General features: G+C 43.4%; 17 non-coding genes across 17 annotated transcripts; all 17 read right to left on the minus strand.

Annotated features, from left to right (window-relative positions):
* Positions 1 to 489: 489 nt before the first annotated feature.
* TRNAL-AAG (transfer RNA leucine (anticodon AAG)) lies at positions 490 to 572 on the minus strand. The gene has a single exon. It is a non-coding gene; the product is annotated as a tRNA-Leu (tRNA).
* Positions 573 to 763: 191 nt separating this feature from the next.
* On the minus strand, positions 764 to 846 carry TRNAL-CAG (transfer RNA leucine (anticodon CAG)). Its single transcript has one exon. It is a non-coding gene; the product is annotated as a tRNA-Leu (tRNA).
* A 632-nt stretch (positions 847 to 1478) lies between these two features.
* TRNAL-UAG (transfer RNA leucine (anticodon UAG)) lies at positions 1479 to 1561 on the minus strand. The gene has a single exon. It is a non-coding gene; the product is annotated as a tRNA-Leu (tRNA).
* A 1024-nt stretch (positions 1562 to 2585) lies between these two features.
* On the minus strand, positions 2586 to 2668 carry TRNAL-AAG (transfer RNA leucine (anticodon AAG)). The gene has a single exon. It is a non-coding gene; the product is annotated as a tRNA-Leu (tRNA).
* A 191-nt stretch (positions 2669 to 2859) lies between these two features.
* On the minus strand, positions 2860 to 2942 carry TRNAL-CAG (transfer RNA leucine (anticodon CAG)). The gene has a single exon. It is a non-coding gene; the product is annotated as a tRNA-Leu (tRNA).
* Positions 2943 to 3574: 632 nt separating this feature from the next.
* On the minus strand, positions 3575 to 3657 carry TRNAL-UAG (transfer RNA leucine (anticodon UAG)). Its single transcript has one exon. It is a non-coding gene; the product is annotated as a tRNA-Leu (tRNA).
* A 1024-nt stretch (positions 3658 to 4681) lies between these two features.
* On the minus strand, positions 4682 to 4764 carry TRNAL-AAG (transfer RNA leucine (anticodon AAG)). Its single transcript has one exon. It is a non-coding gene; the product is annotated as a tRNA-Leu (tRNA).
* A 906-nt stretch (positions 4765 to 5670) lies between these two features.
* On the minus strand, positions 5671 to 5753 carry TRNAL-UAG (transfer RNA leucine (anticodon UAG)). The gene has a single exon. It is a non-coding gene; the product is annotated as a tRNA-Leu (tRNA).
* Positions 5754 to 6777: 1024 nt separating this feature from the next.
* On the minus strand, positions 6778 to 6860 carry TRNAL-AAG (transfer RNA leucine (anticodon AAG)). The gene has a single exon. It is a non-coding gene; the product is annotated as a tRNA-Leu (tRNA).
* Positions 6861 to 8874: 2014 nt separating this feature from the next.
* On the minus strand, positions 8875 to 8957 carry TRNAL-AAG (transfer RNA leucine (anticodon AAG)). The gene has a single exon. It is a non-coding gene; the product is annotated as a tRNA-Leu (tRNA).
* A 191-nt stretch (positions 8958 to 9148) lies between these two features.
* On the minus strand, positions 9149 to 9231 carry TRNAL-CAG (transfer RNA leucine (anticodon CAG)). Its single transcript has one exon. It is a non-coding gene; the product is annotated as a tRNA-Leu (tRNA).
* Positions 9232 to 10970: 1739 nt separating this feature from the next.
* Positions 10971 to 11053, minus strand: TRNAL-AAG (transfer RNA leucine (anticodon AAG)). The gene has a single exon. It is a non-coding gene; the product is annotated as a tRNA-Leu (tRNA).
* Positions 11054 to 11244: 191 nt separating this feature from the next.
* Positions 11245 to 11327, minus strand: TRNAL-CAG (transfer RNA leucine (anticodon CAG)). Its single transcript has one exon. It is a non-coding gene; the product is annotated as a tRNA-Leu (tRNA).
* Positions 11328 to 11959: 632 nt separating this feature from the next.
* On the minus strand, positions 11960 to 12042 carry TRNAL-UAG (transfer RNA leucine (anticodon UAG)). The gene has a single exon. It is a non-coding gene; the product is annotated as a tRNA-Leu (tRNA).
* Positions 12043 to 13066: 1024 nt separating this feature from the next.
* On the minus strand, positions 13067 to 13149 carry TRNAL-AAG (transfer RNA leucine (anticodon AAG)). The gene has a single exon. It is a non-coding gene; the product is annotated as a tRNA-Leu (tRNA).
* Positions 13150 to 13340: 191 nt separating this feature from the next.
* Positions 13341 to 13423, minus strand: TRNAL-CAG (transfer RNA leucine (anticodon CAG)). The gene has a single exon. It is a non-coding gene; the product is annotated as a tRNA-Leu (tRNA).
* A 632-nt stretch (positions 13424 to 14055) lies between these two features.
* TRNAL-UAG (transfer RNA leucine (anticodon UAG)) lies at positions 14056 to 14138 on the minus strand. The gene has a single exon. It is a non-coding gene; the product is annotated as a tRNA-Leu (tRNA).
* Between the last annotated feature and the right edge of the window lie 219 nt (positions 14139 to 14357).

Raw genomic sequence — 14357 nt, forward strand, 5'->3', positions numbered from 1 at the left:
GATGGGTGGGAGGTCAAAAGCATGGAAAAGTATGTCGCCTTCACTTCTAGTCTCCTCTTCTAGGCCTACCTGCCATTCACTCACTCTGTCTTTGTTTCATTCTCTCCTTCCTCAACACCCCTTCTCACTCACTCGCTCTATCACTTGTGCTCTTTCCCCTTGCTCTGCATTTCATAGTGGAAACATCTCTTGAATGGAGCATTAGAAAATGAGGTTACATAAAATTAACAATCTACTTATTGGAAACCAAAAATATCACAAGACTGAATGTAACCCATTTCATTAATAAAAGGGACTTTTTAAGCACCCCCCAAAAAACACATAAAACACCACGAGTGCTAGAAGAATATTATACGAGCTTGAAGACAGAATTGGGCAAATTAATTTGCAGTTGAAACTGAAGTTTGTTACTTATTCAGATATTATATGCACTGCCAATTTTTAGCTGAGATTCTAAAAGAACTCAGAGACAAAATGGACTTAAAGTTTTGTCAGAAGTGGGATTCGAACCCACGCCTCCAGGAGAGACTGCGGCCTTAACGCAGCGCCTTAGACCACTCGGCCATCCTGACCACATTTGCTTGATCATCTACAGAGAGGGAAAGATATTGTGAACCAAAAAAAGCACACATCTTGGGTCATGAGTGGCTAGAGCAAGAAAAAAACTCACTGCACTTTTCCAAGTAGACAACCATATAAGCCCATGTGAGGAAAATTATCAGATTTTTTCTCTCTCAAGAAAAAAGTAGAGTAAACACACAATTGTCAGAAGTGGGATTTGAACCCACGCCTCCAGAAGAGACTGCGACCTGAACGCAGCGCCTTAGACCACTCGGCCATCCTGACTTGCATTTGTCGAACCTTCCACAGGCCAAACAGCCATGCAAGTGGGGTACCGAAAAGGCATGCCCTCAATTTATTTATCCTATTATAAGTACTTCCAACAGATCTTTGAACAATCCATAGAGAGCAGTACCTATGAAGAACTCTTTAGACCTTTAAGGCGTACAAAGAGAAAGTGCTATTAACCAGCCACTTGAAAGGCCCAAAGCTGCTTTGAAATTGAGTCAACAGCCACCTCTTGGCTAGCTAAAGCAAATTCAACAAGGAATTTCAATGTCACAACATAGGGTGGAATACGCAAATCTAAGCAGCCCCTGATCACAGCCCTGAGGAAATTGCCGTAAGTGTGCTGGAGTCCAACTGTCTACCAGATGCTAGGCATTCTTCCATATTTGCATGGCCTGTCTGGCCAGGGCATACAAGAGCATGACTCTTCCAGATGAGCTCTTACATGGGTCCTATGCTCATATAGTAAGGACTGCACTTTGTCAGCAAGACTTTATACAACCGAAATATATGAGAAACCCCAGCTCTCTTGACTAAATGAGGACGGAATCACATCCTAGGTGAAGACCAACAGATGCAACTTCCATCAGATGTTAACCTGAAAAAGGAGATTACATCTCCAAAAGTCATGTCAGAAGTGGGATTCGAACCCACACCTCCAGAGGAGACTGCGGCCTAAACACAGCACCTTAGACCACTCGGCCATCCTGACAGTGCAGAGTCTTAAGAAATGTATAAAAGTCACTCAGAAATTTCTGCCTCCATGCAAGCCTGAAATAATTTAAACCTTCAAACACAAGGTGCAACTTTATGCACAGGACAATAAACACAGAAGATCACATGTGAAAGCATTTCATTTCACAGGTGTACAATTTTTATGCTTTTAGAATACCTCATACCTCTCACCAGCTATTTAGGGTCCTGTATCCTACTCACAAAATTACCTTGCCTGCGACCTCTCTCTCTACACAAACAACTACTGCACAGGAAGTAGGAAGGCAGAAGGTGGGGCATATTATGCAAATGTATGCTGTCATTGTGCCTTGCAGATTCATGCAGGATTTCTAGATCCTTGCTGGATACAAGAGAGCAGACCTTGTTTCAGATCAACTGTCCCTAGCAGGGAACGTCTGAGCACATGCAGTTTTTTGCTCTCTAGCCCCTGGCCTGGGACTTACCCTCACTGGCTGAGGCGTGAATTTCTGCATACCAACGTTGCATAGATGGTACGTTTGTGGTCAGTTTGGGATGGGTGGGAGGTCAAAAGCAGGGAAAAGTATGTCGCCTTCACTTCTAGTCTCCTCTTCTAGGCCTACCTGCCGTTCACTCACTCTGTCTTTGTTTCATTCTCTCCTTCCTCAACACCCCTTCTCACTCACTCGCTCTATCACTTGTGCTCTTTCCCCTTGCTCTGCATTTCATAGTGGAAACATCTCTTGAATGGAGCATTAGAAAATGAGGTTACATAAAATTAACAATCTACTTATTGGAAACCAAAAATATCACAAGACTGAATGTAACCCATTTCATTAATAAAAGGGACTTTTTAAGCACCCCCCAAAAAACACATAAAACACCAAGAGTGCTAGAAGAATATTATACGAGCTTGAAGACAGAATTGGGCAAATTAATTTGCAGTTGAAACTGAAGTTTGTTACTTATTCAGATATTATATGCACTGCCAATTTTTAGCTGAGATTCTAAAAGAACTCAGAGACAAAATGGACTTAAAGTTTTGTCAGAAGTGGGATTCGAACCCACGCCTCCAGGAGAGACTGCGGCCTTAACGCAGCGCCTTAGACCACTCGGCCATCCTGACCACATTTGCTTGATCATCTACAGAGAGGGAAAGATATTGTGAACCAAAAAAAGCACACATCTTGGGTCATGAGTGGCTAGAGCAAGAAAAAAACTTACTGCACTTTTCCAAGTAGACAACCATATAAGCCCATGTGAGGAAAATTATCAGATTTTTTCTCTCTCAAGAAAAAAGTAGAGTAAACACACAATTGTCAGAAGTGGGATTTGAACCCACGCCTCCAGAAGAGACTGCGACCTGAACGCAGCGCCTTAGACCACTCGGCCATCCTGACTTGCATTTGTGGAACCTTCCACAGGCCAAACAGCCATGCAAGTGGGGTACCGAAAAGGCATGCCCTCAATTTATTTATCCTATTATAAGTACTTCCAACAGATCTTTGAACAATCCATAGAGAGCAGTACCTATGAAGAACTCTTTAGACCTTTAAGGCGTACAAAGAGAAAGTGCTATTAACCAGCCACTTGAAAGGCCCAAAGCTGCTTTGAAATTGAGTCAACAGCCACCTCTTGGCTAGCTAAAGCAAATTCAACAAGGAATTTCAATGTCACAACATAGGGTGGAATACGCAAATCTAAGCAGCCCCTGATCACAGCCCTGAGGAAATTGCCGTAAGTGTGCTGGAGTCCAACTGTCTACCAGATGCTAGGCATTCTTCCATATTTGCATGGCCTGTCTGGCCAGGGCATACAAGAGCATGACTCTTCCAGATGAGCTCTTACATGGGTCCTATGCTCATATAGTAAGGACTGCACTTTGTCAGCAAGACTTTATACAACCGAAATATATGAGAAACCCCAGCTCTCTTGACTAAATGAGGACGGAATCACATCCTAGGTGAAGACCAACAGATGCAACTTCCATCAGATGTTAACCTGAAAAAGGAGATTACATCTCCAAAAGTCATGTCAGAAGTGGGATTCGAACCCACACCTCCAGAGGAGACTGCGGCCTAAACACAGCGCCTTAGACCACTCGGCCATCCTGACAGTGCAGAGTCTTAAGAAATGTATAAAAGTCACTCAGAAATTTCTGCCTCCATGCAAGCCTGAAATAATTTAAACCTTCAAACACAAGGTGCAACTTTATGCACAGGACAATAAACACAGAAGATCACATGTGAAAGCATTTCATTTCACAGGTGTACAATTTTTATGCTTTTAGAATACCTCATACCTCTCACCAGCTATTTAGGGTCCTGTATCCTACTCACAAAATTACCTTGCCTGCGACCTCTCTCTCTACACAAACAACTACTGCACAGGAAGTAGGAAGGCAGAAGGTGGGGCATATTATGCAAATGTATGCTGTCATTGTGCCTTGCAGATTCATGCAGGATTTCTAGATCCTTGCTGGATACAAGAGAGCAGACCTTGTTTCAGATCAACTGTCCCTAGCAGGGAACGTCTGAGCACATGCAGTTTTTTGCTCTCTAGCCCCTGGCCTGGGACTTACCCTCACTGGCTGAGGCGTGAATTTCTGCATACCAACGTTGCATAGATGGTACGTTTGTGGTCAGTTTGGGATGGGTGGGAGGTCAAAAGCAGGGAAAAGTATGTCGCCTTCTCTTCTAGTCTCCTCTTCTAGGCCTACCTGCCGTTCACTCACTCTGTCTTTGTTTCATTCTCTCCTTCCTCAACACCCCTTCTCACTCACTCGCTCTATCACTTGTGCTCTTTCCCCTTGCTCTGCATTTCATAGTGGAAACATCTCTTGAATGGAGCATTAGAAAATGAGGTTACATAAAATTAACAATCTACTTATTGGAAACCAAAAATATCACAAGACTGAATGTAACCCATTTCATTAATAAAAGGGACTTTTTAAGCACCCCCCAAAAAACACATAAAACACCAAGAGTGCTAGAAGAATATTATACGAGCTTGAAGACAGAATTGGGCAAATTAATTTGCAGTTGAAACTGAAGTTTGTTACTTATTCAGATATTATATGCACTGCCAATTTTTAGCTGAGATTCTAAAAGAACTCAGAGACAAAATGGACTTAAAGTTTTGTCAGAAGTGGGATTCGAACCCACGCCTCCAGGAGAGACTGCAGCCTTAACGCAGCGCCTTAGACCACTCGGCCATCCTGACCACATTTGCTTGATCATCTACAGAGAGGGAAAGATATTGTGAACCAAAAAAAGCACACAACTTAGGTCATGAGTGGCTAGAGCAAGAAAAAAACTCACTGCACTTTTCCAAGTAGACAACCATATAAGCCCATGTGAGGGAAATGATCTGATTTTTTCTCTCCCAAGAAAAAAGTAGAGTAAACACACAATTGTCAGAAGTGGGATTTGAGCCCACGCCTCCAGAAGAGACTGCGACCTGAACGCAGCGCCTTAGACCACTCGGCCATCCTGACTTGCATTTGTGGAACCTTCCACAGGCCAGACAGCTATGCAAGTGGGGTACCGAAAAGGCATGCCCTCAATTTATTTATCCTATTATAAGTACTTCCAACAGATCTTTGAACAATCCATAGAGAGCAGTACCTATGAAGAACTCTTTAGACCTTTAAGGCGTACAAAGAGAAAGTGCTCTTAACCAGCCACTTGAAAGGCCCAAAGCTGCTTTGAAATTGAGTCAACAGCCACCTCTTGGCTAGCTAAAGCAAATTCAACAAGGAATTTCAATGTCACAACATAGGGTGGAATACGCAAATCTAAGCAGCCCCTGATCACAGCCCTGAGGAAATTGCCGTAAGTGTGCTGGAGTCCAACTGTCTACCAGATGCTAGGCATTCTTCCATATTTGCATGGCCTGTCTGGCCAGGGCATACAAGAGCATGACTCTTCCAGATGAGCTCTTACATGGGTCCTATGCTCATATAGTAAGGACTGCACTTTGTCAGCAAGACTTTATACAACCGAAATATATGAGAAACCCCAGCTCTCTTGACTAGATGAGGACGGAATCACATCCCAGGTGAAGACCAATAGATGCAACTTCCATCAGATGTTAACCTGAAAAAGGAGATTACATCTCCAAAAGTCATGTCAGAAGTGGGATTCGAACCCACGCCTCCAGAGGAGACTGCGGCCTAAACACAGCGCCTTAGACCACTCGGCCATCCTGACAGTGCAGAGTCTTAAGAAATGTATAAAAGTCACTCAGAAATTTCTGCCTCCATGCAAGCCTGAAATAATTTAAACCTTCAAACACAAGGTGCAACTTTATGCACAGGACAATAAACACAGAAGATCACATGTGAAAGCATTTCATTTCACAGGTGTACAATTTTTATGCTTTTAGAATACCTCATACCTCTCACCAGCTATTTAGGGTCCTGTATCCTACTCACAAAATTACCTTGCCTGCGACCTCTCTCTCTACACAAACAACTACTGCACAGGAAGTAGGAAGGCAGAAGGTGGGGCATATTATGCAAATGTATGCTGTCATTGTGCCTTGCAGATTCATGCAGGATTTCTAGATCCTTGCTGGATACAAGAGAGCAGACCTTGTTTCAGATCAACTGTCCCTAGCAGGGAACGTCTGAGCACATGCAGTCTTTTGCTCTCTAGCCCCTGGCCTGGGACTTACCCTCACTGGCTGAGGCGTGAATTTCTGCATACCAACGTTGCATAGATGGTACGTTTGTGGTCGGTTTGGGATGGGTGGGAGGTCAAAAGCAGGGAAAAGTATGTCGCCTTCACTTCTAGTCTCCTCTTCTAGGCCTACCTGCCGTTCACTCACTCTGTCTTTGTTTCATTCTCTCCTTCCTCAACACCCCTTCTCACTCACTCGCTCTATCACTTGTGCTCTTTCCCCTTGCTCTGCATTTCATAGTGGAAACATCTCTTGAATGGAGCATTAGAAAATGAGGTTACATAAAATTAACAATCTACTTATTGGAAACCAAAAATATCACAAGACTGAATGTAACCCATTTCATTAATAAAAGGGACTTTTTAAGCACCCCCCAAAAAACACATAAAACACCACGAGTGCTAGAAGAATATTATACGAGCTTGAAGACAGAATTGGGCAAATTAATTTGCAGTTGAAACTGAAGTTTGTTACTTATTCAGATATTATATGAACTGCCAATTTTTAGCTGAGATTCTAAAAGAACTCAGAGACAAAATGGACTTAAAGTTTTGTCAGAAGTGGGATTCGAACCCACGCCTCCAGGAGAGACTGCAGCCTTAACGCAGCGCCTTAGACCACTCGGCCATCCTGACCACATTTGCTTGATCATCTACAGAGAGGGAAAGATATTGTGAACCAAAAAAAGCACACATCTTAGGTCATGAGTGGCTAGAGCAAGAAAAAAACTCGCTGCACTTTTCCAAGTAGACAACCATATAAGCCCATGTGAGGGAAATGATCAGATTTTTTCTCTCTCAAGAAAAAAGTAGAGTAAACACACAATTGTAAGAAGTGGGATTTGAACCCACGCCTCCAGAAGAGACTGCGACCTGAACGCAGCGCCTTAGACCACTCGGCCATCCTGACTTGCATTTGTGGAACCTTCCACAGGCCAGACAGCCATGCAAGTGGGGTACCGAAAAGGCATGCCCTCAATTTATTTATCCTATTATAAGTACTTCCAACAGATCTTTGAACAATCCATAGAGAGCAGTACCTATGAAGAACTCTTTAGACCTTTAAGGCGTACAAAGAGAAAGTGCTATTAACCAGCCACTTGAAAGGCCCAAAGCTGCTTTGAAATTGAGTCAACAGCCACCTCTTGGCTAGCTAAAGCAAATTCAACAAGGAATTTCAATGTCACAACATAGGGTGGAATACGCAAATCTAAGCAGCCCCTGATCACAGCCCTGAGGAAATTGCCGTAAGTGTGCTGGAGTCCAACTGTCTACCAGATGCTAGGCATTCTTCCATATTTGCATGGCCTGTCTGGCCAGGGCATACAAGAGCATGACTCTTCCAGATGAGCTCTTACATGGGTCCTATGCTCATATAGTAAGGACTGCACTTTGTCAGCAAGACTTTATACAACCGAAATATATGAGAAACCCCAGCTCTCTTGACTAGATGAGGACGGAATCACATCCCAGGTGAAGACCAACAGATGCAACTTCCATCAGATGTTAACCTGAAAAAGGAGATTACATCTCCAAAAGTCATGTCAGAAGTGGGATTCAAACTCACGCCTCCAGAGGAGACTGCGGCCTAAACACAGCGCCTTAGACCACTCGGCCATCCTGACAGTGCAGAGTCTTAAGAAATGTATAAAAGTCACTCAGAAATTTCTGCCTCCATGCAAGCCTGAAATAATTTAAACCTTCAAACACAAGGTGCAACTTTATGCACAGGACAATAAACACAGAAGATCACATGTGAAAGCATTTCATTTCACAGGTGTACAATTTTTATGCTTTTAAAATACCTCATACCTCTCACCAGCTATTTAGGGTCCTGTATCCTACTCACAAAATTACCTTGCCTGCGACCTCTCTCTCTACACAAACAACTACTGCACAGGAAGTAGGAAGGCAGAAGGTGGGGCATATTATGCAAATGTATGCTGTCATTGTGCCTTGCAGATTCATGCAGGATTTCTAGATCCTTGCTGGATACAAGAGAGCAGACCTTGTTTCAGATCAACTGTCCCTAGCAGGGAACGTCTGAGCACATGCAGTCTTTTGCTCTCTAGCCCCTGGCCTGGGACTTACCCTCACTGGCTGAGGCGTGAATTTCTGCATACCAACGTTGCATAGATGGTATGTTTGTGGTCGGTTTGGGATGGGTGGGAGGTCAAAAGCAGGGAAAAGTATGTCGCCTTCACTTCTAGTCTCCTCTTCTAGGCCTACCTGCCGTTCACTCACTCTGTCTTTGTTTCATTCTCTCCTTCCTCAACACCCCTTCTCACTCACTCGCTCTATCACTTGTGCTCTTTCCCCTTGCTCTGCATTTCATAGTGGAAACATCTCTTGAATGGAGCATTAGAAAATGAGGTTACATAAAATTAACAATCTACTTATTGGAAACCAAAAATATCACAAGACTGAATGTAACCCATTTCATTATTTAAAAGGGACTTTTTAAGCACCCCCCAAAAAACACATAAAACACCACGAGTGCTAGAAGAATATTATACGAGCTTGAAGACAGAATTGGGCAAATTAATTTGCAGTCGAAACTGAAGTTTGTTACTTATTCAGATATTATATGCACTGCCAATTTTTAGCTGAGATTCTAAAAGAACTCAGAGACAAAATGGACTTAAAGTTTTGTCAGAAGTGGGATTCGAACCCACTCCTCCAGGAGAGACTGCGGCCTTAACGCAGCGCCTTAGACCACTCGGCCATCCTGACCACATTTGCTTGATCATCTACAGAGAGGGAAAGATATTGTGAACCAAAAAAAGCACACATCTTAGGTCATGAGTGGCTAGAGCAAGAAAAAAACTCACTGCACTTTTCCAAGTAGACAACCATATAAGCCCATGTGAGGGAAATGATCAGATTTTTTCTCTCTCAAGAAAAAAGTAGAGTAAACACACAATTGTCAGAAGTGGGATTTGAACCCACGCCTCCAGAAGAGACTGCGACCTGAACGCAGCGCCTTAGACCACTCGGCCATCCTGACTTGCATTTGTGGAACCTTCCACAGGCCAGACAGCCATGCAAGTGGGGTACCGAAAAGGCATGCCCTCAATTTATTTATCCTATTATAAGTACTTCCAACAGATCTTTGAACAATCCATAGAGAGCAGTACCTATGAAGAACTCTTTAGACCTTTAAGGCGTACAAAGAGAAAGTGCTATTAACCAGCCACTTGAAAGGCCCAAAGCTGCTTTGAAATTGAGTCAACAGCCACCTCTTGGCTAGCTAAAGCAAATTCAACAAGGAATTTCAATGTCACAACATAGGGTGGAATACGCAAATCTAAGCAGCCCCTGATCACAGCCCTGAGGAAATTGCCGTAAGTGTGCTGGAGTCCAACTGTCTACCAGATGCTAGGCATTCTTCCATATTTGCATGGCCTGTCTGGCCAGGGCATACAAGAGCATGACTCTTCCAGATGAGCTCTTACATGGGTCCTATGCTCATATAGTAAGGACTGCACTTTGTCAGCAAGACTTTATACAACCGAAATATATGAGAAACCCCAGCTCTCTTGACTAGATGAGGACGGAATCACATCCCAGGTGAAGACCAACAGATGCAACTTCCATCAGATGTTAACCTGAAAAAGGAGATTACATCTCCAAAAGTCATGTCAGAAGTGGGATTCAAACTCACGCCTCCAGAGGAGACTGCGGCCTAAACACAGCGCCTTAGACCACTCGGCCATCCTGACAGTGCAGAGTCTTAAGAAATGTATAAAAGTCACTCAGAAATTTCTGCCTCCATGCAAGCCTGAAATAATTTAAACCTTCAAACACAAGGTGCAACTTTATGCACAGGACAATAAACACAGAAGATCACATGTGAAAGCATTTCATTTCACAGGTGTACAATTTTTATGCTTTTAAAATACCTCATACCTCTCACCAGCTATTTAGGGTCCTGTATCCTACTCACAAAATTACCTTGCCTGCGACCTCTCTCTCTACACAAACAACTACTGCACAGGAAGTAGGAAGGCAGAAGGTGGGGCATATTATGCAAATGTATGCTGTCATTGTGCCTTGCAGATTCATGCAGGATTTCTAGATCCTTGCTGGATACAAGAGAGCAGACCTTGTTTCAGATCAACTGTCCCTAGCAGGGAACGTCTGAGCACATGCAGTCTTTTGCTCTCTAGCCCCTGGCCTGGGACTTACCCTCACTGGCTGAGGCGTGAATTTCTGCATACCAACGTTGCATAGATGGTACGTTTGTGGTCGGTTTGGGATGGGTGGGAGGTCAAAAGCAGGGAAAAGTATGTCGCCTTCACTTCTAGTCTCCTCTTCTAGGCCTACCTGCCGTTCACTCACTCTGTCTTTGTTTCATTCTCTCCTTCCTCAACACCCCTTCTCACTCACTCGCTCTATCACTTGTGCTCTTTCCCCTTGCTCTGCATTTCATAGTGGAAACATCTCTTGAATGGAGCATTAGAAAATGAGGTTACATAAAATTAACAATCTACTTATTGGAAACCAAAAATATCACAAGACTGAATGTAACCCATTTCATTAATAAAAGGGACTTTTTAAGCACCCCCCAAAAAACACATAAAACACCACGAGTGCTAGAAGAATATTATACGAGCTTGAAGACAGAATTGGGCAAATTAATTTGCAGTTGAAACTGAAGTTTGTTACTTATTCAGATATTATATGCACTGCCAATTTTTAGCTGAGATTCTAAAAGAACTCAGAGACAAAATGGACTTAAAGTTTTGTCAGAAGTGGGATTCGAACCCACGCCTCCAGGAGAGACTGCGGCCTTAACGCAGCGCCTTAGACCACTCGGCCATCCTGACCACATTTGCTTGATCATCTACAGAGAGGAAAAGATATTGTGAACCAAAAAAAACACACAACTTAGGTCATGAGTGGCTAGAGCAAGAAAAAAACTCACTGCACTTTTCCAAGTAGACAACCATAGAAGCCCATGTGAGGGAAATGATCTGATTTTTTCTCTCCCAAGAAAAAAGTAGAGTAAACACACAATTGTCAGAAGTGGGATTTGAACCCACGCCTCCAGAAGAGACTGCGACCTGAACGCAGCACCTTAGACCACTCGGCCATCCTGACTTGCATTTGTGGAACCTTCCACAGGCCAGACAGCCATGCAAGTGGGGTACCGAAAAGGCATGCCCTCAATTTATTTATCCTATTATAAGTACTTCCAACAGATCTTTGAACAATCCATAGAGAGCAGTACCTATGAAGAACTCTTTAGACCTTTAAGGCGTACAAAGAGAAAGTGCTATTAACCAGCCACTTGAAAGGCCCAAAGCTGCTTTGAAATTGAGTCAACAGCCACCTCTTGGCTAGCTAAAGCAAATTCAACAAGGAATTTCAATGTCACAACATAGGGTGGAATACGCAAATCTAAGCAGCCCCTGATCACAGCCCTGAGGAAATTGCCGTAAGTGTGCTGGAGTCCAACTGTCTACCAGATGCTAGGCATTCTTCCATATTTGCATGGCCTGTCTGGCCAGGGCATACAAGAGCATGACTCTTCCAGATGAGCTCTTACATGGGTCCTATGCTCATATAGTAAGGACTGCACTTTGTCAGCAAGACTTTATACAACCGAAATATATGAGAAACCCCAGCTCTCTTGACTAGATGAGGACGGAATCACATCCCAGGTGAAGACCAACAGATGCAACTTCCATCAGATGTTAACCTGTAAAAGGAGATTACATCTCCAAAAGTCATGTCAGAAGTGGGATTCAAACCCACGCCTCCAGAGGAGACTGCGGCCTAAACACAGCGCCTTAGACCACTCGGCCATCCTGACAGTGCAGAGTCTTAAGAAATGTATAAAAGTCACTCAGAAATTTCTGCCTCCATGCAAGCCTGAAATAATTTAAACCTTCAAACACAAGGTGCAACTTTATGCACAGGACAATAAACACAGAAGATCACATGTGAAAGCATTTCATTTCACAGGTGTACAATTTTTATGCTTTTAAAATACCTCATACCTCTCACCAGCTATTTAGGGTCCTGTATCCTACTCACAAAATTACCTTGCCTGCGACCTCTCTCTCTACACAAACAACTACTGCACAGGAAGTAGGAAGGCAGAAGGTGGGGCATATTATGCAAATGTATGCTGTCATTGTGCCTTGCAGATTCATGCAGGATTTCTAGATCCTTGCTGGATACAAGAGAGCAGACCTTGTTTCAGATCAACTGTCCCTAGCAGGGAACGTCTGAGCACATGCAGTCTTTTGCTCTCTAGCCCCTGGCCTGGGACTTACCCTCACTGGCTGAGGCGTGAATTTCTGCATACCAACGTTGCATAGATGGTACGTTTGTGGTTGGTTTGGGATGGGTGGGAGGTCAAAAGCATGGAAAAGTATGTCGCCTTCACTTCTAGTCTCCTCTTCTAGGCCTACCTGCCGTTCACTCACTCTGTCTTTGTTTCATTCTCTCCTTCCTCAACACCCCTTCTCACTCACTCGCTCTATCACTTGTGCTCTTTCCCCTTGCTCTGCATTTCATAGTGGAAACATCTCTTGAATGGAGCATTAGAAAATGAGGTTACATAAAATTAACAATCTACTTATTGGAAACCAAAAATATCACAAGACTGAATGTAACCCATTTCATTAAAAAAAGGGACTTTTTAAGCACCCCCCAAAAAACACATAAAACACCACGAGTGCTAGAAGAATATTATACGAGCTTGAAGACAGAATTGGGCAAATTAATTTGCAGTTGAAACTGAAGTTTGTTACTTATTCAGATATTATATGCACTGCCAATTTTTAGCTGAGATTCTAAAAGAACTCAGAGACAAAATGGACTTAAAGTTTTGTCAGAAGTGGGATTCGAACCCACGCCTCCAGGAGAGACCGCGGCCTTAACGCAGCGCCTTAGACCACTCAGCCATCCTGACCACATTTGTTTGATCATCTACAGAGAGGGAAAGATATTGTGAACCTAAAAAAGCACACATCTTAGGTCATGAGTGGCTAGAGCAAGAAAAAAACTCACTGCACTTTTCCAAGTAGACAACCATATAAGCCCATGTGAGGGAAATGATCAGATTTTTTCTCTCTCAAGAAAAAAGTAGAGTAAACACACAATTGTCAGAAGTGGGATTTGAACCCACGCCTCCAGAAGAGACTGCGATCTGAACGCAGCGCCTTAGACCACTCGGCCATCCTGACTTGCATTTGTGGAACCTTCCACAGGCCAGAAAGCCATGCAAGTGGGGTACCGAAAAGGCATGCCCTCAATTTATTTATCCTATTATAAGTACTTCCAACAGATCTTTGAACAATCCATAGAGAGCAGTACCTATGAAGAACTCTTTAGACCTTTAAGGCGTACAAAGAGAAAGTGCTATTAACCAGCCACTTGAAAGGCCCAAAGCTGCTTTGAAATTGAGTCAACAGCCACCTCTTGGCTAGCTAAAGCAAATTCAACAAGGAATTTCAATGTCACAACATAGGGTGCAATACGCAAATCTAAGCAGCCCCTGATCACAGCCCTGAGGAAATTGCCGTAAGTGTGCTGGAGTCCAACTGTCTACCAGATGCTAGGCATTCTTCCATATTTGCATGGCCTGTCTGGCCAGGGCATACAAGAGCATGACTCTTCCAGATGAGCTCTTACATGGGTCCTATGCTCATATAGTAAGGACTGCACTTTGTCAGCAAGACTTTATACAACCGAAATATATGAGAAACCCCAGCTCTCTTGACTAGATGAGGACGGAATCACATCCTAGGTGAAGACCAACAGATGCAACTTCCATCAGATGTTAAACTGAAAAAGGAGATTACATCTCCAAAAGTCATGTCAGAAGTGGGATTCGAACCCACGCCTCCAGAGAAGACTGCGGCCTAAACACAGCGCCTTAGACCACTCGGCCATCCTGACAGTGCAGAGTCTTAAGAAATGTATAAAAGTCACTCAGAAATTTCTGCCTCCATGCAAGCCTGAAATAATTTAAACCTTCAAACACAAGGTGCAACTTTATGCACAGGACAATAAACACAGAAGATCACATGTGAAAGCATTTCATTTCACAGGTGTACAATTTTTATGCTTTTAGAATACCTCATACCTCTCACCAGCTATTTAGGGTCCTGTATCCTA

This window comes from Lissotriton vulgaris, chromosome 8, assembly GCF_964263255.1.
Source record: "Lissotriton vulgaris chromosome 8, aLisVul1.2, whole genome shotgun sequence".
Classification (NCBI taxonomy): Eukaryota; Metazoa; Chordata; class Amphibia; order Caudata; family Salamandridae; genus Lissotriton; species Lissotriton vulgaris.